The sequence below is a fragment of the Cryptomeria japonica genome, chromosome 6 (genome assembly GCF_030272615.1).
Source record: "Cryptomeria japonica chromosome 6, Sugi_1.0, whole genome shotgun sequence".
Taxonomy (NCBI): Eukaryota; Viridiplantae; Streptophyta; class Pinopsida; order Cupressales; family Cupressaceae; genus Cryptomeria; species Cryptomeria japonica.
Window position 1 is genome coordinate 446,224,091 of NC_081410.1, and position 27,037 is coordinate 446,251,127.

The window sequence follows — 27,037 nt, forward strand, 5'->3', positions numbered from 1 at the left end:
GGAGTATCAATACACAATGAATGAACCAATATATTATATAAATGAACATCACATTTGAAATTTAAATATAATTAGTTGAAGGACTATGCAGAAAACCTATTGCGAAATATATTTAGTTGAGGGTCAAGTCAACTCTAAGTATCAAAATGAAGAAGTCATAGTAATTGCCTTCCAACCAAATTTGACATCAAATATTGAGACTGAAATATAGATCAGTGCTACTAAATACACAAAAACTTTCTTAGTTTCCAACAATACCAGATCAAACACAAGATCCTTCGTAGACTCCATAGTTAAAACTATGTGTGAAATCTACAAAGGCCCAGAACACTATGACCAAAATCAAAGAGTGAAACATCATCTTCATGATATTAAAGATCATTTACATGCCTAAAGAAATTGGACTAATAGTCGCTGACTAAAATAGTACAACAATATTAACATAGCACCTGTGTGATCGCCTCCTCTTCTCTGACTCTTCTCATCCTGTGTTGTCGCATCCTCTTCTCTGCCTCTTTTTTGCTGTTACTATGAAAAAGACAAAAGACAACAACAAAATAATTGGGGAGAAAAACTAACATAACACCACAGAAAATTAAATTGTACAGAAAAACAACACGAGTGGACACAACGGTGCGCACACAACATTGACAAAAACAGACATTCACAGAAAAGGAAACAAAACATATGTAAAAGAAGATAAGAACATTCACAATGGAAAGAAAAAAAGGAAAATTCTCTGCAAACCGAGAATGAGGAAAAAGGAACATTTACAAAAGGAAACCATCAATAAAAGAAGGAAGAGAATGAATGATACAGTTCTATTCGCAGTTATTTATAGCTCCTCCTAATTTTGAATTCCTTAAACCCTAACGGTACTGCTTTTTTCTTAACGGCACTGCTTTTTCCAACGGTGCAGTTTTTACTCCAACGGTGCAATACTTTTTCCCAACGGTGGAGTTTTTACTCCAACGGTGTAAATTCTACATTAACGGCGGAATCTCATTCTAATGGTTCCATTGTTTGGGTTTCTTTGGGTGATCTGCCCACAAAATAATTAGCGAAGTTGAGAATAGCCCGAGAGCCTCTCATAGTGGAGGCAACTTGGTATAAGCCAAATCCAAGCCAAGTTCGAGAATGGCTGCTTCCGAAGAGTTAAATGTTCGCCTTGCCTTTTCGAATCCCTGATCTCTGCACCATATTTTACCCATGGCCGCCTCTCCCACTCTGTACTTCCTCTTCATCACCAGCTTCTCCTTGATGGGCTTCTTATGAATCGAAGCATACACTATTGGGCTTCTTCTGATTTTCTCTCCGTGATTGAGCTATTGATTTTTCAATTTTCTCGTCAGAGCTTACAATTGTCATAGTTGAATAAAATTGCCCTCTTTCTTCATTAGTTCCACGCTAATTAATCAGCAGTATTCCTCCAAACATTTGCCATTCGGAGTTGATCATGCCACCGAAAATTCCTCCCGGCTCAGTGCTTCACCATTCGGCTCTGTTGGAGGGAATTTAGTTTTTTTTTTTTTTAAACTATTTAGTTTTTCGTTAAGTTGAATTTAGTTTTTCATTTAGTTTTTTATTTAACTATTTAGTTTTTCATTTTTCTTTTCTAAAAATTCCAATGAATGTTGATGCAAAAACTTTTACACAGCTCTCTCATCATGAATGTTTGGAAATGAATTCCCTAGCCCAAGGGGACTTAGATTAATCATTTCTTTTGACTGTGGTGGGTGTAATAAAATAACTTCATGATATAAAAGTTACATGTCTCATTTTTCTAAAAATAGAAAAACCTTCCTGATATAAAAGTTAAATGACTTTTTTAAAAAGTCCATGGCACACCTTCCTAGGCGAATTCCTAAACCTCAAAAAGTGGTTATTAAGTCATGATGGGATTCCCCTAAGGTGGACGCCACTTTTTGGAGAATAGAAGATTCGGAAGAATCTTGCTAGATGCATCTAGGGTTTGATTTGATTAAAAAGGCTTGTACAGGTTGTGTGGATGGAAACCCACACTCTGCTCTTCACCACAACAACTATTTTGGGCAACACTTGCACCATTTGGGGCTCATCTACAGTAAATTCGATATTGTCTACAATTCCAGAGGCTGAGGATCAGATCTAGGCGGTTTGGACAAAGTTTGAAGCAAACCATTTGCAATAAATGCTAGTCGTACAGCTCCCTAGGCCAACCGTACCATTCCCACTTGCCTGGAGCTCAAAAAAAAAAATTGAAAGGTTTAACATGGGGTTTTTTGTACAATTTTGATTGTTAGCATTAAGAATAGAGATGAGACTTTCAGGTGTGTGATGCTACCAGAGAGAGTTTTGGAATCATCTTTAGATCTCCTGTCTGATCATCAATTTGTTTTAGATAATTATTTGTATGGTGAATAAACTTTAATGGAAGGGTTGAATTGCATTGGAAGCCATTAATTTGCAAATTATCAATAAAACCCACATTCCAAGCTAGGCATGGGACTACCTGGTATGCAACAGTGATCTTTCTAGTTATTAAGTTTCCAAAGTTTTCTTTTATACCTAGTATGGAACACACATGTAGGAAACCTAGAGAGGATTTAAATTTTGTCACAAAACCACCCTTTGAGACTAATATGGGTGATATACCTGAAGGACAGAGGAGCCCACCCAGATAGGAGAGACATATTCCACTCAATCCTGATGAGATTATGAGGAGCTTGGCTGAATCACAACCAAGAATTGTTGAAGCAATCAACATGTTACAATACACGCTTGACAGAATGGATTTTGGAAATAATAGGGAAGGCACAAGAGCCATAGCAGGACAATCTCAGTTGCAAGAAGTAGGGGCAACAATAGAATTCCATCTTCCCTGAGTAATGCATTCATTTCACCACAGAGGGACATAACCCATACTAGGACAATGGATAGGCCTATGCTCCCACGGTTCACTCCTAGAGATGCACCATCGTTGGCTGAGCCTCAAAATGGGAGCACCTTCCAGAACACAATTATGGTTGCTAGCGATGAGTGGGCACGTCTACCAACACATGTTAGAGATGCATTTCTATTGCATCAATATTGTATGCAGCATCATGATTCCATGAGGGGACAAAATGATAGGGGACCCAGACAACATTGGAATAATGATCTAAAGAAGGCTATAGATAAGTTGATTTTATCCACTTTTGATGGCAGCAATTCCACTAGTGCACGAGCGTGGGTTCACAAGCTAGATATATACCTCTCCTTGAAACCCATGGCTGAAAATGAGACCATTTAGATTGTTGTCCTACATTTGGAGGGTGTCACATATGACTGGTGGCACCATGGATTGGTCATGCAAAATCACGCTCTCATTCATTCATACACTGAGTTCATAGAGAGGCTGATTTCCATATTTGACAGGAAAGATGTGGAACTTTATTACATGGATTTAGCTCTCTTGAAACAGTCGGGTCATGTGGATACATATATTAATGAATTTTAGCATATAACAATGATGGTACCGGAGATGCCTGATAGGAGGGTAGTTATGCTCTTCATAGAGGGACTTCATGAGAGATACCATGGTTTAGTCAAGGCTTTGAAGCCTAAGACTTTGCATGAGGCTATTCAACTCACGTTAGACTTGGACACCACTCCTCCATCCTCCACTTTTCAGCAAAATAAAAACTTTCCCAGGAACTCCAAACCCTTCTAGAAGCCTTTCAATCCATAGAAGGGTAACACATCTTCTCCTAAGATTGATCAGGAGACTAGAAATGAATTAAGGAGAAAGAAATTGTGTTTTACTTTTAAGGAACCTTGGGAACCGGGTCACAGATGCCTTGGTAAAGGCAAATCTCATCTCATTTAAGTGAGCTTAGATGTGGAGGATGAGCACATACAGGACATAGATGATGAGGGAGAGCATATTGAGTCTTCCTAGATCGAGATTGACTCTAGTGATGCACAGGCTATGACCAATGTTACCATGGCCACTCTTTCCAGTTATCCTAAGTTCCACACTTTCAAATTGAAGGGAACTATTCAGGGGTAGTGTGTAGTGTGTTTAGTAGATACTGGAGCGACCCATAACTTTATTGATCAACATATGGTAGAGAGACGTGGGTTATAGACAAAGGAATTTTTCAGGATTTGGTGTGAAGGTTGCAAATGGTGTAGTGTTGGGTTGTACCAAGAGGATTACTTCGCTTAGTATCTAGATGGGGGACTACACTTTGACTGATGAATTTTATGTTTTACCCTTAGAGGATTATGATATAGTTATAGGTATGTAGTGGTTATAGGGAATTGGTAGATATGTCATTGATCACCGCAGAATGCAGTTGGATTTCTTAGCCGATGGTAAGAAGAGAATACTGAGGGCATTATCGGATGGAGGCCCCAAGGAGGTTTCCTCCTACAGCATGGAGACTATTATCAGGCACAAAGATATCCTTTGGGTTACACAGTGCTTTATTTCATCTAAAGCACCTTCATCTCAAGATGGCAATTTATATCACATTGATATACAACAAATTTTAGATAAGCATGGGGTGGTGTTTGGTGATATACCTCCTAGAGTACCACCTGATAGAGGCTTTGAGCATGTGATAGAATTAGAGGATGGAGAAAAACCAGTCATGACCACTCCTTTCCACCATCCTAAGGCCTACAGAGATGAGATTGAGAAGACCATTAGGGAAATTCTGGACATGGGATTCATTAGACCGAGCTCTAGTCCCTTTGCTTCTTTAGTTATGTTGGTGAAGAAGAAGGATGGGACCCTACGTATGTGTATTGACTAGCATGCACTTAATAAGAAAACCATTAAGAATCGATACCCCATTCCATGCATAGATGAGTTGTTGGATGAGCTTCATGGCTCAGTTTATTTTTCGAAGATTGATCTTCAATCGGGGTATCACCAGATTAAGGTGTGGGAGTCTGATATTCACAAAACAACCTTCAGATGCCATTATGGTCATTATGAGTTCTTAGTGATGCCTTTAGATCTCACTAATGCTCCTTCTACATTTCAGTCATGTATGAACCACATATTTAATAAGCATCTACGTAAGTTTGTATTGGTATTCTTTGATGATATATTGATTTACAACAGATCATGGGAGGAACATCTGAGGCACTTAGATGAGGTGTTGAGCATTATGGAATTTCAATCCTTTTAAGCTAAGATGTCCAAATGCGAATTTGGGCTCATTGAGATTTTATACTTGGGTCATGTGATAAGAGTTGATGGAATTAAAGTCCATTAGGAAAAGATCCAAGCTATTATTGATTGGCCACCTCTTATGAATATTTCAGAGTTGTGTGGTTTCCTTGGTTTATGTGCTTATTACAGGAGATTTGTAAGGGGTTATTCTTATCTTGCAACACCTTTGACAGACCTTACCTGGAAAGGGGCTTTCAGATGGACTTAGGAAGCACAAGAGGTATTTGATAAGCTTAAGCAGGTGATGAGCACTTGTCCTATGTTGGCACTTCCTGATTTCACCCAACCTTTTGTGCTTGAATGTGATGCTTTTGGAGAGGGTGTGGGTGTAGTACTTATGCAGAATCATCATCCTATTATGTATGAGAGTAGAAAACTGAAAGACAATGAGAAATTATACTCTACTATGATAAAGAATTGTTGGCTATTATGCATGCTCTCACAAAATCCAGACAGTATTTAGTGGGGAGGAAATTCATTGTTAGAATTGATCTAGGAAAAAAAAATCTTAATGAGAGACAATAGAAATGGGTCAATAAGATCTAATCATATGATTTTGACATTGAATATGTCAAGGGGAAAAATAATGTAGCTACTGATGCATTATCAAGGAAGCCATCCATTACTACCCTTTGTTCATTGATTGAGATTTTAGCTGATTGGAAATCTCAACTTTTAGTAGAGTATTCCAAAAATTAGCATTCATGTGAAATTATGGATGGGATCATTCAAGATGACCGATACACAGTTGTGGATGATGTGATTTACTACAAGGGTATGATAAGACTTACAGGCAAATTAGAGAGAGGTTCTCTTGGAAAGGCCTCAAAGATGAATTTTTATAGCATGTAAGGGAGTGTATTACTTGCCAACAAAATAAAACTGAAAATACACACCCTACTGGTCTGCTGCAACCATTACCCATTCTGAAGCAAAAATGGATTGGTATTTCAATGGATTTCATCATGGGTCTTCCCCAGGTGCAAGGGAAAGATTGCATATATGTAGTAGTGGACAGGTTGACAAAATATGCTCATTTCTTTCCCATAGTAGTAGCATACACAACTTCATAGGTTGTTGATCTGTTTTTCAGAGAAGTATTTAGGCTCCATGGTCTTCCAAAGACCATTGTCAGTGACTGTGACAGTCGGTTCATGAGTTATTTTTGGCAGGAGTTGTTTAGACTTACTAGCACCAAGTTGACACTTAGCACTAGCTATCGCCCTCAAATTGATGGACAAACTGAGATTGTGAACAAGTGGCATGAGGGGTATTTACACAACTATGTGTCAGGACAACAACGTACATGGGTTCATTGGTTATTTTGGAGAGTTTTACTACAACACGACACATCACATGTCTATTGATATGTCTCCTTTTCATGCATTATATGGTTACGATGTTATGACATTCATGGATCTGGCACTTGGAGATAGTAGAGCACCATTGGCACAGGATTGGCTTTAGGAGAGCCAAGACATACTTAAATCACTTAAGGAGAACATCCAACGAGCCCAAAATCAACATAAGTTATATGTTGATCACCATAGGATTGAGAGATCGTTTGAGGTTGGAGACTTGGTGTTTTTGTGCCTCCAACCTTATCGACAAAGTTCTATGAAGATGAATGGGGTAGAGAAGCTCAAGCCCTGATTCTATGGTTTGTACCATGTTTTGAGGAGAGTTGGGGAAGTGGCATATGAGATTGAGCTCCCACCAGAGTGCAGGATTCATAACGGCTTTCATGTATCTTTCCTTAAGAAGGAGATTGGACAACACATAGTGACTTCTTTAGTGTTACCACCCTTGGATGAGGAAGCGAAGTTGATCTAGGTTCCAGCGGTGATCCTGGATAGGCATGAGAGGACATTGAGGAACATGGTGGTTAGATAATTTTTTATTAGATGGAAGGATTTGGCCATAGAGGATGCCACTTGGGAAGGAGAAGTTATTCTCCAACATCCAAATCATCAATTGCTTGAGGACAAGCAATCCCGGGAAGGGAGGATTGTAATGTCCCCTCTTCTTTAGTGTTATTCAGAGCTCAGATTCACTTGCCACCTATCTCCATAGGTGAAGTTGGTGTTTGGAGATGAATTCACTAGCCAAAGGGGACTTAGATTAATCATTTCTTTTGACTTTGGTGGGTGTAATAAAGTAAGTTTATGATATTAAAGTTACATGTGTCATTTTTCTAAAAATAGAAAAATCTAATAAAGTAACTTGTAAGTTACTAATAAAACTTAATAAATGACTTTTTTTAAAGTCCATGGCACACCTTCCTGGGTGAATTCCTAAACCTTAAAAAGTGGTTATTAAGTCATGATGGGATTCCCCTCAAGTGGGCACCACTTTTTCGAGAATAGAAGATTCCAAAGAATCTTGCTAGATGCCTCTAGGGTTCAATTTGGCTAAAAAGGCTTGTACGGGTCATTTTGGATTCATTCGTTACTTATTTTTTGACATTCTTTGGACATGGATGGTCTGCAATAACATGGTTTCTGCTTGAGTAGCATTTGGAGGACGTAACCCCTTCAAATACAGGTTGTGTGGACAAAAACCCACACTCCCCTCTTCACCACGAGAACTATTTTGGGCAGCACTTGCACCATTTGGGGCTGATCTGCAATAAATTCGATATTGTTTGTAATTCCAGAGGTTGAGGATCAGATATGGGCAGTTTGGACAGAGTTTGAAGCAAACCATTTGCAATAAATGCTTGTCGTATAACTCCCTAAGCCAACCGTACCATTCACAATTGCCTGAAGCTTAGAAAAAATAAATTGAAAGGTTTAACATGGGTTTTTTGTACAATTTTGATTATCAGCATTGGGAATAGAGATGGGACTCATCCTTTTAGGTTTGTGATGCTACTAGAGAGAGTTATGAGCAAAACCGTGAGGAAAATTGCTCTTGTTCAGTGAAGTCTCCTGGCAAGTTTTTGGAATCAGCTTCAGATCTCCTGTCTGATCATCAATTCAAAAACCAAACAAAAACCAATCATCCTTATCGCTGGTCAAAGATTAAATTTTGAAACAATCACCAAAATCTAAGATTTTGGTTAGGGATCTTTCAATTTATTTCTTAATAAGTTTTACACGTTGAAAGCACAATTAGAAATTAAAAAAAAAAGGACTTCATTCTTTTATATAATTTTTTGAGTTTGATAAAAAAAATTAAAGTTAGTTTTTTTTTTTATATTAATATTGATATATAGAATTCAACATAAAATATAAATTTAAATTGTAGAAATTTAAAATTAATTAAACTAATATTTGATTAATTTAAGCTTTTCCACATAATTAATTAATTTAATTATATTGATCCCCTCGTTAATATTAACGTACTAAATCAAATTTAATTAATCTTATCACTGTAGTCTTATAATTAATTTATCAAAATTAATTATTTTTCCATCCTTCTAAAGTCATTTCAATCATTATTTCTTCTAAATCTTTATTAGTTAATTAATTTCAATTAACTAAGCTAATCATGTGATTCCTACAAATCACCCTTTTCTAATCCTATTATCTAGCCTAATTAATCACCTTTTAATCATGCTTATCATTTTCCTCAATTTTATATTCCTCCACACATTATCTCTCATCATGTCACATCCTCCTAACTTTCCCACTTGCATTCTAATCTTCCATTAACTTACCTAACCATTATCCTTAATCACTTGCACATTCCTAATCACCTTGATTAGGGATGGGTCGACTCTTTGCCATAAATGAATTTTTTCCCTCACCCTCCAAACCTTAAATGCACCAACTTTGTCTCTTCTAACGAATGTCAAATCCTTGCGCATTCTTATGCCCTCCTCTTCCTAATGAATTTTTAATTCCTCCTCCCTTCCCTCAAGGAATTTTATATCCCTTTTATATCTTCCCAATGTACTTGGGGAACTCTTCCCTATGTACTTGTGGGGTGTGGAGATAAGAAATGTCTTTATGACATATCTCTTGGATCTCACACCTTATCCTCTTAGTCTTCCTCCACCTTCTTTCAATCCTAGCCCTCCATTTTGGTCTCCTCCAATCTATAAATTCGCATCTCCTCTCCTTATAAATCATTCATCATTTGAGTATTGTTATGCTTCTCCATTGAGTTCCAAATACATTCGTTGCACCCTTGTTATGCCAAAATCTCAAGTCATAGCCTAACCATCATCCATCATATTTAGCTTATACTCCTTATCATACCTTGTTGTGTAGTGGAGAGAAATCCACATCTATCCCCTCTCAAGGAGAAAATCAAGTGGACATCAAGAGCATTTTCCACTTCAAGCTCAATCGAAGGAAAATGTGAGAATCTAGGTATAAAGGTTATTTGTGTATCTTTTGAATGCATTTTGGTGTTTTATTTGTGATTTATGCAACTAACCCTTAGTCTAGATTTTTACCATCTTCATCTTGGCACGTCCGGTGGGATCCCATGTCCCTTAGATTTTAGGTTTTTTTGTGTTTTTTTCTAGCAAGTTTTTCGCAAGTTGTAGATCGATGCCTCTAACTGTGCTTCGGCATCTCCGCTTTTGCTTCGACATCTCCATAGATGCACATCAACCTCTCCATTCAAATTTTTTTCTTGCCTAACCTTTTTTGTATAAGAATCTACAGATCCATGTCTCCACTCGCATATCAGCATTTCCGCCACTATTTCAGTGTCTATGCAAAGGCCAATTGATACCTTCGTTTCCTCTGTTTTCTGCGTTTTTAATTACAAAACACTCAATAATAATAATAATAATAATAATAATAATAATAAATACACACATTAAGTTTTAAGAAAAAAAATACAAGAAAATAGCATCTAGAGTTGTTTAGTGTTCATTTTAAGCAACCTAGCTTTTCGATTTTTGTCTTGAGCATAGTATTTTTTGATGTTTTGGACTAATCTTTTTGGTGGGTTGTGCCTCATCACCTACATAGACATTGGTGTCTCTACCTTTCTATTTTCCTAGCATGTCTTTGCCTTTAAAATTTAAAATTTTGAACTAATCATTTTTCTATAGAACTTGAATCGGTGTCTCTGCATGCCTAGATCGGTGTCCTCGCATAGGTCTATTTCCCACTTTTCAAAATTTAAATTTTGAATTTGCTAGCTAACACTCTTCTCCGTAGGACCGCAATCAACGTCTACACCTGCACTTTGGCATCTGCGCTGTAAGTATTTTTATTTGATTTTTTTTTGCTAACTTTGCTATGTTTTGCAGTCCCTTGTGTGTACAAGACTAAAAATCACAACTGCTAATCACTTTTTGCAAGAGAAAAGTAGACCTTGGGTGTAAGAGAAAAGTGATTAACAACATGTGAATTTTCTTTTTTTTGAGTAGAGAATCACCTCTTGGGGGCCTCATCACCCCGAGGGAGTGTTTCAAAAATGAGGTACATCATGGATATCGTCTCCTACAATAGGATCTTGAGCAACGTTTTTCGAGTCGCAATATAAATACACTGGTCAGGTGGTTGGAGTGTTAAGTGATTTTAGCTATGTGGAGGCCTTCTCTACACCCATAAGCTCAATTAAAGCCTTAAGTGTCTTGCTTTGAGAATCCAATGTTGGACTGGGATCCCTCAAAAACTTACTAGACACCTTGTTTTAGTCGCCAAAATCCTATTTTCTTGTTGGCACAAGAGGTAGAACCTTCGAAGCCACCAATTCATACCATTCAAAGTAAAGATAAATGTCCCTCGATTCATAAGATCTTCGGATCTTCGGGGTAAGAGATCCTGGTATTCCCAAGAAGTGAGTATCGTGGAGGGGAGCCAGTGCTACCAGATCTCTATCTATCCGCTCTGTCTAGGTATTTAGAGAAATCCAAGAAGGAGAATCCACTTTCCATCCTAGAATATGTCTTTTGCATGTCTCTATAATTTATACCCATAATTTTTGTCACATTGGGCTAATCTAGGCCCCCCTCTTTCACACTTTCTTCAAGAATTACCTTCGCCAATGTGTACATTGATGGGGATATATGATAATGCACATTATTTGTATATGAACATGGCTTTGTATGGGTATTTTTGATAAATATGTTAGGGCTTGTTGGCAATGTTGATGACTAGTGGCCTTGGTGAAATTGCAGTGGGCAGAGGGGTTTACAAGTTGGGGATAGTAGCTAGGGTGTTCTAGGGCTTGTGAGGACTTGATAATGCTTTTGAGGACTCCGAGCTCATGAAATAACATGGAATGTAAAGTGAATTTTAGAATAAGTGGATGAAAATGAGTCTAGATGAGTGGTTAAATAGACAAAAGATAGGCAACTATTTTAAAATATAGTGTTCGTTGGCAGGTTAGTTCTAATCGTTAAACCCTACGTGTTTTTATTTTTTATTTTTGTGGTTTATATTTTTTTTTGGATTTTTCTTTTTGGATTCCTAATCTATTGTAGTGCATAATATACAAGATTTGATTTTCTTTCTGACTTACTTTTTGGGTGGCAGCAAATGGTAGTGCTTGAGACATGCAACATTAATGTCTCTCCATATTAGGTCTCTATGCAACTATCTCATCCTTATCACTTCAGATTCATTAATCTCATGAATTTAGTATGGTCCTATCCATCACGCCTTCAACTTCCCTTGCTTTTGAACTTGCTTTCATACATCAATACCAAGTTCCATATTTTAAATGTCTTCACTCTTAGATTTTGATCATGCCATGTGTTCTATCTCTATCATTTTAATTGATGGTCATACATTACAATTTGTTTATTCATCCAATTCACACAATTACTCCTTCCTTTATGCCAAACACTAATCATCCTCCAATCAAAGTGAGTGCGATATGCATATTAGGTATAATGAAGTTCATCAGAATTGTTGCATCCATTGCTATATACCAAATGAAATGGGTGAACTTACTAGTCCTCTTATATGCAATCTAGTAGGTCCAAAGTACCATAAGTACTTTTACATCCCAGACCATTATGTTTCTATCACACTCTTAGTTAATGCTTTGCCAATTATCCTCTTTAGTGTTTCACTTGCCCCATTATCTTGTAGATGGTATGTTGAACTCTTATTATGAATCATCATACAATTCTAAAGTAGTTCCTTGATCATATTATTGACAAAGTGCTTCTGTTGATCATTTAAAATACTTAAAGGACATCCATACCTTGTGATTATATTCTCATACAACAACCTTGTAGCAGTCTTTGTTGGTTCTACCTCTCCCATTTTGTTAGATACTTTATTCAGGTGATGATGAATAATGCTTTTGAATGACTTGACGATGGATCAATTGGCCCAGTGAAGTATATAGCCCATTTCTCAAATAGATTTTGTGCTAGTACTAGTCTTAGTGGCATCTCATCTCTTATGGTAGGTCTTCTTGCTCTTTGGAAAATATCACAACCTTTAACATACTCCTACCTATAGTTGTATTCTCATCCAAGAGTGGCACATTTTCACTATGGCTTTGACATTCTATACTTCTAGATATAGTTTTAATCTCATCTAAGAGTGAATACATTTTGAACATTTTCATAATGGCTATGACATCTTCCAAAGACTTACCATGAGAGATGAGATGCCACTAAGACAAATACTAGCATATAATTCACATTTTTGATGGTCACCATATCATCTGCAAGCTAATGGGGCAAGTGAAGCACTAAATAATATAATTGGCAAATCGCTAACTAATATGTGTGATAGAAACAAAATAGATTGGGATGCAAAAGTGCCTACAGTACTTTGGGCCTACCACGTTGCATACGAAATGATTAGTCACTTCACCCCATTTTAGTTGGTGTATGGCCTAGATGCAATAGTTCTAATGAACATCATTATACCTAATGTGCATATTGTGCTCACTTTGCATTTGGATGATGATTAGTCTTTGGCACAAAGGATGGGGCCATCGTGAAAAGTGGATGAATTTAGACATATTGCAATGTATGCCCATTAGTTAGAGCAGTAGAGACAGAAGGCATGACATGACCAAGCCCCAAGAGTGAAGACATTCAAAAAACTTGCCAAAGGTTGTGACATTTGCCAATATCTAGCAATTTGTACTCTTTTAGTTATAGTTCTCTCTCATCGTGCCCTCTTGCTATTAGTTCATGAGCTTCCTTTAGAATTGATTGTCTTTCATGTTTGTATACTACCCCCCTTAAGATATCATCTCTCCCCAAATGGTATTGATCTCCTCCAACCAATGTGTATGGTGCCACACTCTACACTAATGATTTATGATCCTATTGCAAAATATTCTTGGGAAAATTCTCTTGTTGTAGCAATATATCAATGTATTCTAGCTCCTTTGCTACCATCTTGATGTGAAACAAATGTGTGCCATGTAGATCCTCTCCTTAGGCCTTCGATTCTTCCTAGATTTATATTTTGGACCAGTAATCCAAACCTTCATTTCTTGTTCCTAGTTTCACCATGATCTTGAAATCAAACTCCTAAAATAATAACCATTTGCATATGCAGCCATCTGTGACCAGTTTATTCAATAAATAATTCAATAGCTCATGATTAGTAAAGAATGTGAATGGTGTGGATAACAAGTAATGTCTATATTTTTGCAGTGCAGACCATAGCTAATGCTTCTCCAAAAAAATAGAAAACATTCAAAAAATTGATCTGGAGGAAATCTCCAAAAACATCGAAAAACAATCAAAACCCTAAAAATTAGAAAACAACCAAAAAATCCAAAAACAATCATCATTTTATTTCATCAATAAATTTGTCCTTTTACAATAGATAGATATTTGAACAAACACAAATAGAAAACTCGTAATACTACACTTATCAAATCACGTATCAAAATACAAACTATCATTCAAATCAACATGTCAGACATATCAACTTGTCACATCTATCGATCAATAAATCTACCAACTCATCCTTTGTCTGACTATCATTTATCTTATATAGAGTGTAGTATACTCAAAACCAGAATATGTCTGTCTTATACAAGGTATTTCATTCATGAAACCAGACATCATGATCGTCCTATCAAACATAAACACAAACTATCAACTTTGACAACAAGATCATAATGGTTGTTGGCTCACTTGGTCTAGTGAGTCTTATCTTTTCTTAATTTATCTTTTCTCATGTTCCTATGCTACTCAAGGATATCACCAAGTGATGAGAGTGGCTAGGATGGTTCATGACATTTCTTGTTATTGCCTTCTGTTTGTGGGATGTTGTTCATGATGTTCTAAAAAATGTATGTCTTGGGTGTCTGTGTTGAATCTGTCACTTTATGACTATTGCACATACCTCGACCTTGGACATACAAACCAATTTTTCAGAACACACCATGGACGCATTCCTTGTCTATAATTAATATATGTCCCATTTGCAAAAGGATAGCATTATTGCTCTGACCACATATATGTTACAATGCGATGCATCCATTTTTGCCATATTAAATTAAAGCTCTCTATTGAAGGTGCGCAAAAGAAAGAAAAGGTTCCCTTTATCATTTTTCATACCTTTTTTCTTTGTCTAATCTCCTTTTCACTAACCTTTTCTTCTATTAGTCCATTTCAGTCTCTCCAATCTTGTACTTTCGTACCCAAAAAAAATGCACATGCACATGCATCTTGCATCCACAACATGTTAGTACGCACACACATCATAAATCACTCACTCATCATTTCATTTTCTGTTAGTGATATTCCCACATAAAATCGTAATGCATCCAACATCATATAAAAATAAACATGCATCCAACAATCATTACAATCACACTACATATAGAATCTACATATATTATATATATCAGCAAAATGTATCAGAGTACATAGTCTTGGTATTTGTCTCAAAAATGAGCTCGTAGGCTTGATATAACATGAAAAAGTGTCTACAATAGATTAACATCAAGTTTCTAACTAACAATATCATATATTTCTCCCTCGATCCTCATGCTTTCGTCGTTGTCCTAAGGATGAATCTTCTCCTATCCCCTGTCCTATATGTCTAGTCGATCCTAACATTCTCGTGATGCTTTATATCCTTCAAGAATGAGTTGTGTTGTGTTATCTACTATGGCTCTAAACCACTACAAAGGATGATGGTCTCTGATCTGATGGTACGACCCCCTCATATAGGAACCTCCAATAATGGATCTCCTCACAATAATGTTGGAATCAAGGAACATTGAGAGGGGGGCTAAATCAGTGTTGTGCAATTTTTAACTTGGAGAATCTGTTCATTAAACCACTTAATGCATATGAAAGAAATTAAAGTGCAAAAACACACAACAAGGATCAACAACACCATAACACCAAGATTTTTACGTGAAAACCTGGTTAAGGGAAAAACCATGTTGGGATTCTAACCCACAATATTAATATACTTTGCTAAAAGTATAGAAATATTACATAAGGGGAATGCACATGCATTTAGGTGCACTGCCTAGAGCTCACTGCTCAAATTACAAGAAAGGGCTACAATCTGAAAGGTTCACTTCCTTACAAATGTTTGTAAGAGATTATAATGAAGTTTTGAACTCTGAAGTAGCATCAACAAATACCTAGATATAGTTTCGGTTAAGTACAAAACATATTATTACTTTGTTCTACAATATTGCTCTGTTCTGATATTCTGCAATATATCGCAGCACAAATCTTCACCTTGCGCATGGGAAACTGTACACAATCACCCATACACATATCCAACACAATTATCAAATACCAAAATGATCACATAAACCTATCTTATATATCCACTTCACCAATTTAGGTCGCCACTAGGCCGACTTCAAGAACACGTCACAAAAGATGAAACATGTACACAAGTCGACTTCAATTTGATCCAAAAATAATTAAGCGGACCAAAACAAAATTTCCACATGCTTCCCTCCAGTTGGCTCATCAACCTAGAACATGCAAAAATCGATCCGCAAGATCCACACATTACCACTGATAACCACTGTTCTAACCAAAGTATGATTACCAGATCTTCTCACTTACACAAGAATTATAATTGGAGGATATAAACCTAGAATAAGGTAAATTGCACATCTCCCAAATCTGCAAAGCAAAATACTCAACCAAATAATCTGCCAACCAAAATATTGTACACTCTGTCAGATGCCCTATTTATCTTACAAGACCTTACCAGACTCAAGCAATCTTTACTCAATCTTCTAGAATGATGAAATCATGAAGTGTGGATGCCAATTCTGATATGATTTTCCATAAATGACAACATCACAACATACCTTTAGTTTCTATTACCAACAAATAATCCCTCATCCAATCAAAGGCCTCATGCATAGTCATATCTTGTACCCCATCAATGAACTCCTAGACTTACTCGTCTAATGTCTATGTCTTGGCCACTGTTGTGTCTCAAGAAGCTATCAATGAAGCTTAATATGTTGCCCATCGATCCCTCTCTACCCTGTGCATATCTTGTTCTACCAATAGTGTTTCTCTCTTGGCACTTACCTAATCCCTCTCCGATGTCACACTCTCCATGTCTGCTATCATAGATGCCCCTTCAACATCCCAAGATGCCATGTCCTGCTAAAGATATGCTACATGTCTCTCTAATCTAGCAATGTGGTCCCTTTAATATCTAACATCTCCTCTCACAACTCTATCATCTAGGATGTGCTATACATCATCCCCTATTGCTACATCATGCATGGGATCATCATATACTGCTAGCAGGTCATCATACTGCTCATCTCCCTACTCATCTAACTCATCCACATCCTCATCCTCTTCATCCTCCTCCTCATAATCCTCATTGTCATAGTCATCATCATCTCATGGCTCTTCTCCCCCCTTCATGTCGACTCTACGACCCTTCTCCTTTGACGATGACCTCATAATAGAACCCTCAGAATATGAATATCTGGATTTGTCAAAGGAATAGGTCTATGCTCGAAAAACCATCTATCATATGCCTCTATGGTACATGCATCTATCACATCCACACCTACACCCCACTGCCTAGGATACAAGTACTTGAACTTTGAGTAGGCTAAATACAACATGATAGCTGGACCCCAATCTCCTATCTCTCTCTTGGATCGTGGGTGCAGGAGCACCTAGTATCTAGTCATCATGTTAATTAGATGTTTGAGTCTTAGGAGTTTGGGGTCATGTTATTCTAGTTCAATAAGGTCTATGGAGACCGCTTGTAATGTCATTTCATGTTTTTGGGTCTGTATGTCAGAGTTGGAATCATATTTTGTAAGTCTGTAAAAATCTGTCAGTGTTGTCATCAGGATAAGTTATACCGATAAAGTGTCATTGTTGTAAAAACTATCAATGTTGTCATCGAGATAGTTATTTTGATGAAGTGTCATTGTTGTAAAAGAAGTGTCATTTTTTTCATCGGGATAGTTATCCCGATAAAAGGGTCATCAGGATAGTTTCATCTATCCGGATTTGTAAATATGGTTTAACTGACTGTGGAAGGTTATCCTGATAGTCATTTAATTGCTTTGTTTGGTATAGCTATGGTGACATGGGGTCATTGATCGGAGTTGCACAAAAAGGTTATTTCGCCAATAGTAGCTATTCCGATGGGTGACTACATAATTTATTTCGACATTACTATCCCAATGTTGATGTCCGATAAGGTCTTATCAGTTCGGGATTGTTATCTCGATGTACATGTTCAAATTTGATTTTTCAAATGTGGAAGTCAAATAGTCATGCAGTCCAACAACCATGGCGGGAAAACACAAACTTGGTATAAATTGTATAGAAACATTGGTAAAACCAATTCTGAAGGGTAAAATATGAAAATTTGAATTTGAATATGATTCTGTAACATAGTTTGAAAGTTTTGAAATCACTGGCATTGTATTGGTAGTTCTTTTCATTTTTTCTGCAATTAATATATTTTTTGTAATTACATGTCATTATATGATTTCAAATTGGTTGGTCAAGTTATATGTATGGTTGAGCATTGAATTACCTTCCAGTTACTGATGATTTGAGTTTCGAATTTTATGCGAAGAAGAAGTTTAACCGTTTGCACACGGTGACCTGGTTAGCAAGGCAACTAGGGTTTTAATCTTGTTTTGACAATTCTCCCTCTCTGTATTGCACCAACCATGCATGGTAAGCCATACCTATAGGGATTCTTGTCTCTCCCCAAACTGCCTTCACACTCTCTCTGGTAGCTACACCTCAAAGACCCTTTGTCTCATCATCATTTTCCCTATCAAGTACCTCTCATGTTTGTAATAAGGAAGATGCTCATCATCATCTGACTAACCCTCACAATCCTTGTATGGTCTCCAAGAAAAATATCTCAAGCAGTCTAACTAATGTCTCCAGTGTAGAGTGAATCTAATTGGTCCTCACAATAAGGCCCCATAATAGCAATATGCATATGGTAATCCTGGTCGTAATTGTCTTTGTGGTATAGGCCAACATATCGCAATGTGCTCAAATGCCCACACCTATAGTAGTGTCATCCCACAATTGAGTGTCAAAATTATCTTTGTATACTATCTGATGTAGATGAAAGTATATCATTCCTAACATGCATGGTCCCCAAGAAAATACCATCCCCCCTGACACCATACGTTGTAACACTCATCCCCATCCAATAGCAAGTCCATGTCCTCTCTTTCTTGGTGCAACCAAACCTACTACAAACACGATGATCACTGTCACAAACCTAAGATGTCGAGTCACCACAGTCTTCCATCTAATCTCATAATCCACAATGCATAGCTCATCCTCGTCCACCTTGAATAGCCAACCCAAAACCTCTCTCCTTGTAGCTGGCTCATACACTGCTAACACTCCATGAATAAAGATCCTCAAGATGTGACACACATAATCTAATGTAATTGTCACCTCCCACGTCGATAGATGAACTGAGTTAACCTTCGAGTGCCACCACTCTGCTAATGTTGTAATCAGTCCCCTATTTGCCCTTATCTCGGGTTGTATGTGAAAGTTATGCTGCATTGAATAAAATCAGCCTATTAGGCTATATGAAGCACCATTTGTTGATTTTAATTTTGTTTATCCAATCAGATTTAATCTTTAAATTTCAAAAATAACAAAAATAAAGATAGCAAATTTAAGGTGGGGTTGGTGGATCCGCCCCTCTTATAAAATCCGATTAACAATTTTTATTTTTATTTTCTCAAAATCGACAATTAAAAACTTTTTAAATGCTAGTTATTTTGTTTTAAGCCCCAAGGGCTAGGTGGAGGAGGTAGCAGGGCCTATTGATTGGGGTCCCAACATCAGTGGACAAGGTCTGGTATCCCCCAACTAGGACATACTACTACCATAGTACTGGCGACATCAGTACACTAGCGCAGTACTACGACAAGAGTGCTTTGTTGTCACAAACTGTGTAGGGGGTACGAGGATGGGGTCTCGTGACCCCCCCCCCCCCCAAAAAAAAATAAAAAATAAAAAAATAAATAAAATTATTTATATATATTTTTTATGCTTTTAAAAACAAAATCCGCCTCCCCGAGAACAAAGTATTTTTTTTTTTAAATTTATTTGTAGGTAAATAATTTTTGATGAGGAATAAATATTTTTTTATTCTGCAAATTGTGCTAGACTAAATTTGATGGTCATCAAGGTCGTGTTATTAAAAAAAATTGCCTTTTTTTCAATTGTGACATAAATAGGGCAATTTTTTTTTACCAATTTTCATTTCTCAGCCAACCTAGATCCAATGGTGAGGTTCATTTTTTCCCAGGAGTACATTTCTACAAACTCCCCCAAAAAACCCTCATTTGAATGCATATCCAAAGGAAACCCTTTTGACCAAATATTTTCCAAATCCCAAATTTTCCAACAACCCATCACAATAGTGAACTTGAAGCCCTCAGGTCTGCAATAAAACAACCCTCAAGTGTGTTCCACACCTAATATCCCAATCCTTTCATGCTTAGTCGGGGCTTCCACTTTGTACCTCTTCCACTCAAACTAGGGTTATAACTCCAAATCAACCATGAAAGCTCTAATACCAACGTTAGGAAATGATTTAAATCCACATTCTAATAATCCACTTCCTACATAACACATGAGAAAAAAGCATGCATACAAGCTTACAAAATCACCATAATGCAAAGATCAAATAGACAAGACACGTGATAACACAATATACACATTGGGAAAACCCTCACGAGGGAAAAACCCATACTTCAAAAGCATCCATACTCCATCATATTATTCAACCATAAAGCAATATGGAGTTACAATGAATACCTTTGAGCCATCAAGCCCTCTAATGCATTCCCATGTGTCTAAGCATGAATCCACACATCCCATGCCATGCTCCACAAATGCAATCCTCCAAAGGACTCAATACAATGATATCCCAAAACCACCAACCAACCTTAACCACTAAACATGTGCTTGCTTTTATAGACAAAAACTCACACAAAAACTAGTGGTAAAGTGAAACCATGTGCCACAAAACCATGTGCTCACAACTGACCCTTAACCTCACATTTAATATTGGGTACTAAGATTTCTCTTTTTAAATATATTTTCCCAATATTAAATAATCATAATATAATATTAATGTTACAATACAATATCACAGTTGCCCCGAGAATATTCCAAAGGAATCTCTACATAATACATGTCCATGTGCAACATCACATAATAAATAAATATTATAATTATCACATTATTATGCAAGGTGTAAAACACCTTATTTCCCAACATTGAGATGATTGAAAGCATTTTGTATTTGCTCATCTAATAATTCAAGATCCTATAATCAGGAGACTCTATAATCCTCATCAGTAATAAGATCATGCAAGGAGACCCATAAGGATGGTAACTCGACCTCAATGGGCAAGATAGCTTTGACATCATAGACAAATGAGTAAGGTGTAGCTCTAGTGGGGGTTCAGACACTTGTGCGATGGGCCCATAAAGATGGATTAAATTTTATGTGCTAATCACAACCAATGCCACTGATTATCTTTTTGAGAATTTTAGGGATAGTTTTATTAGATTCCTTAGCTTGACCATTGTCTTGGGGATAATAGGGAGTGGATAAATGATGTCCAATAAGGAACTTATCACAATGCTCATGAACATCCCAATTCTTAAAATTACGCCTATTATCTGTGATGATGGAAAGGGGAACACCATATCGACATATGATGTAATTAAGTATGAATATGGTGATTAGTTTATCAGTAATTTGTGTTAGGGGAAGAACTTCAATCCACTTTGTGTAGTACTCAGTGGAATTTATTATAAACTTATGGCCATTGGATGATGGCGGGCGAATCTTATCCACCAAGTAGAGTCCCCATTCACAAAAGGGCCATGGTGTAGTGATTGGTTGAAGTTCCCGTGCTAGTGCATGTTTCAAGTCTCTATGAATCTAACATTTCTTACATTTCTTGACAAACTGATAGCCATTTTTTTTCCCATTGTAGGCCAATAGTAGCCAGTCCTCATTAGTTTCTTGGCTAAAGTTGGACCACTTTAGTGATCCCCACATATACCTTCATGAACCTCTCACAATGTGGTTTTAACTTCCTCACTTTCTAAAAATTTAAAGAGAGTACCATTGAGACCTCGACGATAAAGGGTGTCAGTAATGATGACATATCCAGAGGATTGGTGAATGAAAGAACAATCTTGATTGTTAGAAAGGTTGGGTGGAAGGCTATCGTAAGAAAATATGTCGTCGTACCAAGGGGAATCGGGATAAATAATATATATAATATTAGATGGAGGGATCTCATATGCGAGGACCAAGAGATTATCCACCAAGAACTCACAACAGGTCATATTTTGTAGCATGTTGATCAAAGAAGTGATTGTAGCCATGACACATGCAGCTTAGTTGTTTTCTCTCCGAATCTAGTCAAAGATTATCTCTGCAATGTATTTCTTAACGTCATCCACCATCTTCTTATAAGGCAATTTTTTTTCATCCTTAGTTTGAAAATCGTTATTTGATTGTGAAATTACAAGTTGGGAATCACCAAAAGCATGAAGCTCCTAGCTTTTTCATTGTATTGCAACCCTTAGACTTTTAGTGTGTGCCTTGTATTTTGCTATGTTGTTGTTGCAAGGAAAAGATAATCGGCATGACTTTGAGATGAAACCTCCTTGTGGTATTATGAAAAGCATGTATTCACTTGCACTATGTTGTGTGAAAGATCCATCAAAATAAAGTTGCCATAACTTTGATTGTGTCATTGTTAGGATGAATTCATTTGCAAATTCTAAATTTAAAGGAGAATCACTATCATTAGGGCATTTGCTAGTTGTTTTGCAATGACTTGTCCTTTTATATCATTTATGTCAATATACTCGATATCAAATTCACTTAAGATTATCACCCATTTAGCCAATCTTCCTGTGAGAGGTTCTTTATTGAGTAGGTACTTCTTGGGTCAATTCTTGCTACAATATTTATCTAATGATTGAGCATATAATGTTGTAGTTTTTGCAAAGAAAAAACTACAACAAGACATGCATGCTCAATAGGAGTATAATTAAGGTCACAACCAACTAATGTTCTATTGATGTAATAGATGGCTCATTCCTTTCCTTCATGGTCTTTTTGTGCCAAGTGTGCCCCTAGTGTTGTTGTTGTTGCCAATATTGTAGAGTGGTGAGGGCTTTCCTTGAATTGGTGGCATAAGAACTGGTGGACTCATGAGATAACCTTTGAGAAACTGAAATGCTTGTTGGCACTTATCATCCCATCTATGTTTGATATTCTTACATAGGAAATATGTAAATGGATGACACTTATCTACAAGTTGAGCAATGAATCTATAGATTGACTAAAATTTCCCTTGTAATGATCTCAATTGACTCATGTTCCTTGGAGGTGGCATCTCTAAGATTGCTTTGAATTTTTGCAAGATCCACTTCAATATCTCATTATGACACTATGTATCCTAGGCATTTCCCAGAGGTTACCCTGAAGACACATTTCTTGGGATTTAATCTTACTTTGTATTTCTTCAATCAATCGAATATTTTTTCTAGAACATTAAAATGGTCTTCTCTTGTGATTGAATTTCCCAAGAGTTTATGTACATAGTCTTCCATCAAAACATGCATTATATCATGGAAGATTCTGGTCATATCTCTCTGATAAGTAGCACCTACATTCTTGAGTCCAAAAGGCATGACATTCCGACAAAATGTTCCCCATGAACATTTGAAAACATCCTTGTGTTGGTCCTTAGTTGTGATCTTTATTTGATTATAACCGAATAATCCATCCATTAGTGATAACATTTCATGCCTAATTGTGAGATCAACAATTAAATCTATTTTAGGCAAGGGAAACTCATCCTTAGGACAAGCCTTGTTGATGTCTCTGAAATTTGTGCATATTTTGATATGGCATCTAGTTTAGCTTTAGGTATGAGATTGGAGATCCATTCAAGATCATTGATAGGTATGATGAAGCCAACATCCAACAACTTCTCAAGTTCTACATTGAATAAAAGTGCCACATGCGGATCCATCTTTCACAACTTTTATTTGACTGATTTTACACGCGGTGTCATTGTTAAATGATACATAACAAGATCAAGATCTTATCCAAACATATCAATGTATGATCTTGAAAAATTGATTTTTCATTCCTTTAAAAACTTAATAAACCTGGGCCTCTCTTGTTCTATCAACAATGTTTGAAGGTAAATGTTATGTTGTTCTTTTTTTGTCCCAAGATTTGTTTGTATTGTCTCTTCTATCAATACAAGTGATCTCTCATGATATGCTGCTATGGGGAGAGTGTCAAACCTTCCATCCTCTAGCACCTCAAGGAGGTTTTTACCATCATATATGTCCTTTCTTTTTACATTTTCTTAGTCTAAAATCACCACAAAGCGGTTTTAACTAGAAGACCCTTCATTTATTTTTGTTTTTATATTTTCAGGACGAGAAAGTTTGGCACCCTCTCCAAAGTAGGCCATGTTGTTGAGTTAAATAGTGAAACCTGCTCTATGGTCCCCGATAGGAAGATCATCTCTTATGCCAAGATAGTATATGAATTCCTTATCATTTTGAAAGGTATCAAGTTGTGGAGGCCCTTGTTGGTCCTATTTTATAAGTTGAGGGCGAATGAGTGAAAGGCCATCAAAATTATCAAAGTAAAAAGGGGTAAGGGTAAAGTTGAATGAGTCTTTGTATATATCAATGATGTCATCAAGGTAATGACTGGTACTCTCCTACTCAATTTTAATTATGAATTCAGTTGGATCGATGCACCTTTCACAGTTTATACCTAGAGCCTCAAGATGTAGAGGGTTCATGATCCCCCCCAAAAAATATTCATGTTTCACCACTAGAATTTTTTGCTTGGGGTGTTGGATCTAATGATAATTGGCCAAATCTGAATGTCTCTCAAAATGTTTCTTCTGATGTAGGCTCATTAGATTCTCTAAAAGTTTCCTCAAGGTCATAGTCACTAGATGACTTGTTTGAACCTTATTCCCATTCATTTGAATTAGTAGAGTGGCAATGTTATTTAGGTGGTGTAATATCCTTAGTGAAACTTGAGGAACCAATTTATAGTACTACTTGAGATTTAGGACCACATAATTGTAAGGGTGTGTATCTGAGTCCTTTGGTCCATTGTTTCTTTGGTACTAGTTCTGGTTGAATTGGTTCTACAATTCCTTGTTTTTTTAAGCCAAGAGGACCTTTACCATTGTATCCCATATTTTGTAGGAATTTGAATCCTTTTCAATAGCTCTCAACTAGTATCTTGATGTGGTCCCGATTTGATTATTCTTCTGGATCTTTGTATAACATTTTATAAAAGACCACCTTCTTCTATTTCACCCCATTTAGTAAAATTGGCAAGATCCCATTTGATGGTTAGTTTTGACATTTTTTGTGATGATTGTGGTCTACCATATGACTTTGGTGAGTGCATAAGTTGTCTAAGGTACATAGATTGATACAATTTGTATTCTTTTATTCCTCTATCTTTGACCTAAGCCTTGATCTCAACTTGTTTTAAAGTGGAAGCTTTTAGTGATTCAAGATCAACATATGATGAAGATGAATTATCTTCATGATTAATAGGTATTGTTGCTTCTAGTCAAGGATGCATGTTGTTGCAATACAAATAAGCGTTTGGATCACCCTGAATTGTAACCTCTGTTCCATTGTGTGGGAATTTGATGCATTGATGATAATTTGAAGGAATTGATTCATAGCATGTATCCAAGGTTGTCCCAAAAGTATATTATATGTGGGATCAAGGTCCAAAACTTGGCAAACCACATCTCTTACTTTTTGTCCTACTCTGATTGGCCATGTGATTGTTCCCTTATATGAGAATTATTCATAATCATATTCTTTAATTGTTATGATTTTCCTAGAGTCCACAACTTCTTCAAAAAATCCCAGTTAAGATCTGCTCCTCCATCTATCAAGACTGGTTTCATTTGGTGTTTATGGAAAAAAGCCTCGATGTAATGTGGTGCATTATGTGGTTGTTATGAGGATGGATCATCTTCTTCGGTGAATGTAAGACTATGAGGGGTAGAAAAATGTCCTACCATGGCTTGAAACTAGTCCACATTCAAATTGGTAGGAACGAGAGTTTCTTGCAAAGTCTTGTCTAGGATAGCCTTATGTGAAGGTGATATGAACAATAATTCAAGGATGAATATGAGGGTTGGTGTATTACCCAATTGATTGATAAGTTCATATTGGTTGGTCAATGACATAGTTTGGAAATGGTGCATTGTAAAGTGACTTTATCTTTACGGGTTTTATTCTTAATGGTTATGGTAGACATATGATGTCCCACTTCAAAAATATGGTTCATTGTGTACTCATAAGATGAATAAGTATAATTAGCATTAAAATTGGCATCAATTTTAGGATATTTTCCTTTTTCATGTTTTGAGAATGGACCCTTAAGCATCACATGTTCTTCATTGAATGAGTGACCGTTGACTTCAATTGTTTCATTGTTAATAAGATCTTGAATAGGATTTTCCAACTTGTGAAAATTACTAGTCTTATGCCAGCCAATTGATTAGTTTAACTGGACCGTGGGTGGGAGGGAGGTAAGCTTTGTTTCTATCTGGTTGGTTACCCGTTCTCGACAGGGAGTAGACAACTAACTACCTTCCATAGTAGTTGATCGAGCATGCTTGGCTCTTATGCCCTATGATCTTATAATTTTACAATACTCATTGTCATTCCACCATGATGGTTTCACTCTTGGTTCAAATGTTCGATTGTCGGGTATTGTAATGAGCTTGCTAGCAACAATTTTCTTAAATGTTTATTCAATTGGTTCTCCCAAAGGTGCACATTTTCTCTATGTTGTAGGTCTTGGTGCCCTTTGGGTACTAACTTGGTTGCTAGATCTACCTTCAGGAAAACTTACCATAGATTTAACCACATTCACTTCTACAACCCCATTGTTCACTGTGTTCTTTTTTTGTTCCAAAAATGGGGTTTTTCTTTCGAACTTAAATTATCTTTGTTTTCCTTAAAGATTGTAATAGTTCCTTGTTCAAGAAGAATTTTATAAATGCATAAAACCTTTTCCACAACTTCTTCAAATGTGGACAAACATAACTTGAAAAGGTCATATCTAATTTATCGGTTTACATTTTGACAATTTGTTATTGTAGAATGTGACAAGGGCAATGACTAGCCAAACTTCTCCATCATTGTAAAATGATGCAAAGGATTCCCCATTTCATTCTTTGGTAGTGCACAAAGTTGTTATCAAAACTTCACGCTCGATATTGTAAGAGAAATGTTGAATAAACACTTCGGCCAAATCACCCCATATGAAATAATCCCAAACAATAATTGTGAAAACCATTCCATGGCTTGTCCACCCAAACTTTGTAGAAAAGGATGCATTAATTAGGAATCTTTGTGAG

At 36.6% G+C, this 27,037-nt stretch overlaps 1 long non-coding RNA gene across 1 annotated transcript in view; it reads right to left on the reverse strand.

Moving 5' to 3' along the window:
* Window positions 1-208: 208 nt before the first annotated feature.
* Window positions 209-27,037, reverse strand: part of LOC131037532 (uncharacterized) — a 71,578-nt gene continuing 44,749 nt past the window's right edge. The window contains exon 2 of the long non-coding RNA XR_009358226.1: window positions 209-312. This is a non-coding gene — a long non-coding RNA (uncharacterized LOC131037532). The remainder of the gene's footprint in view (window positions 313-27,037) is intronic.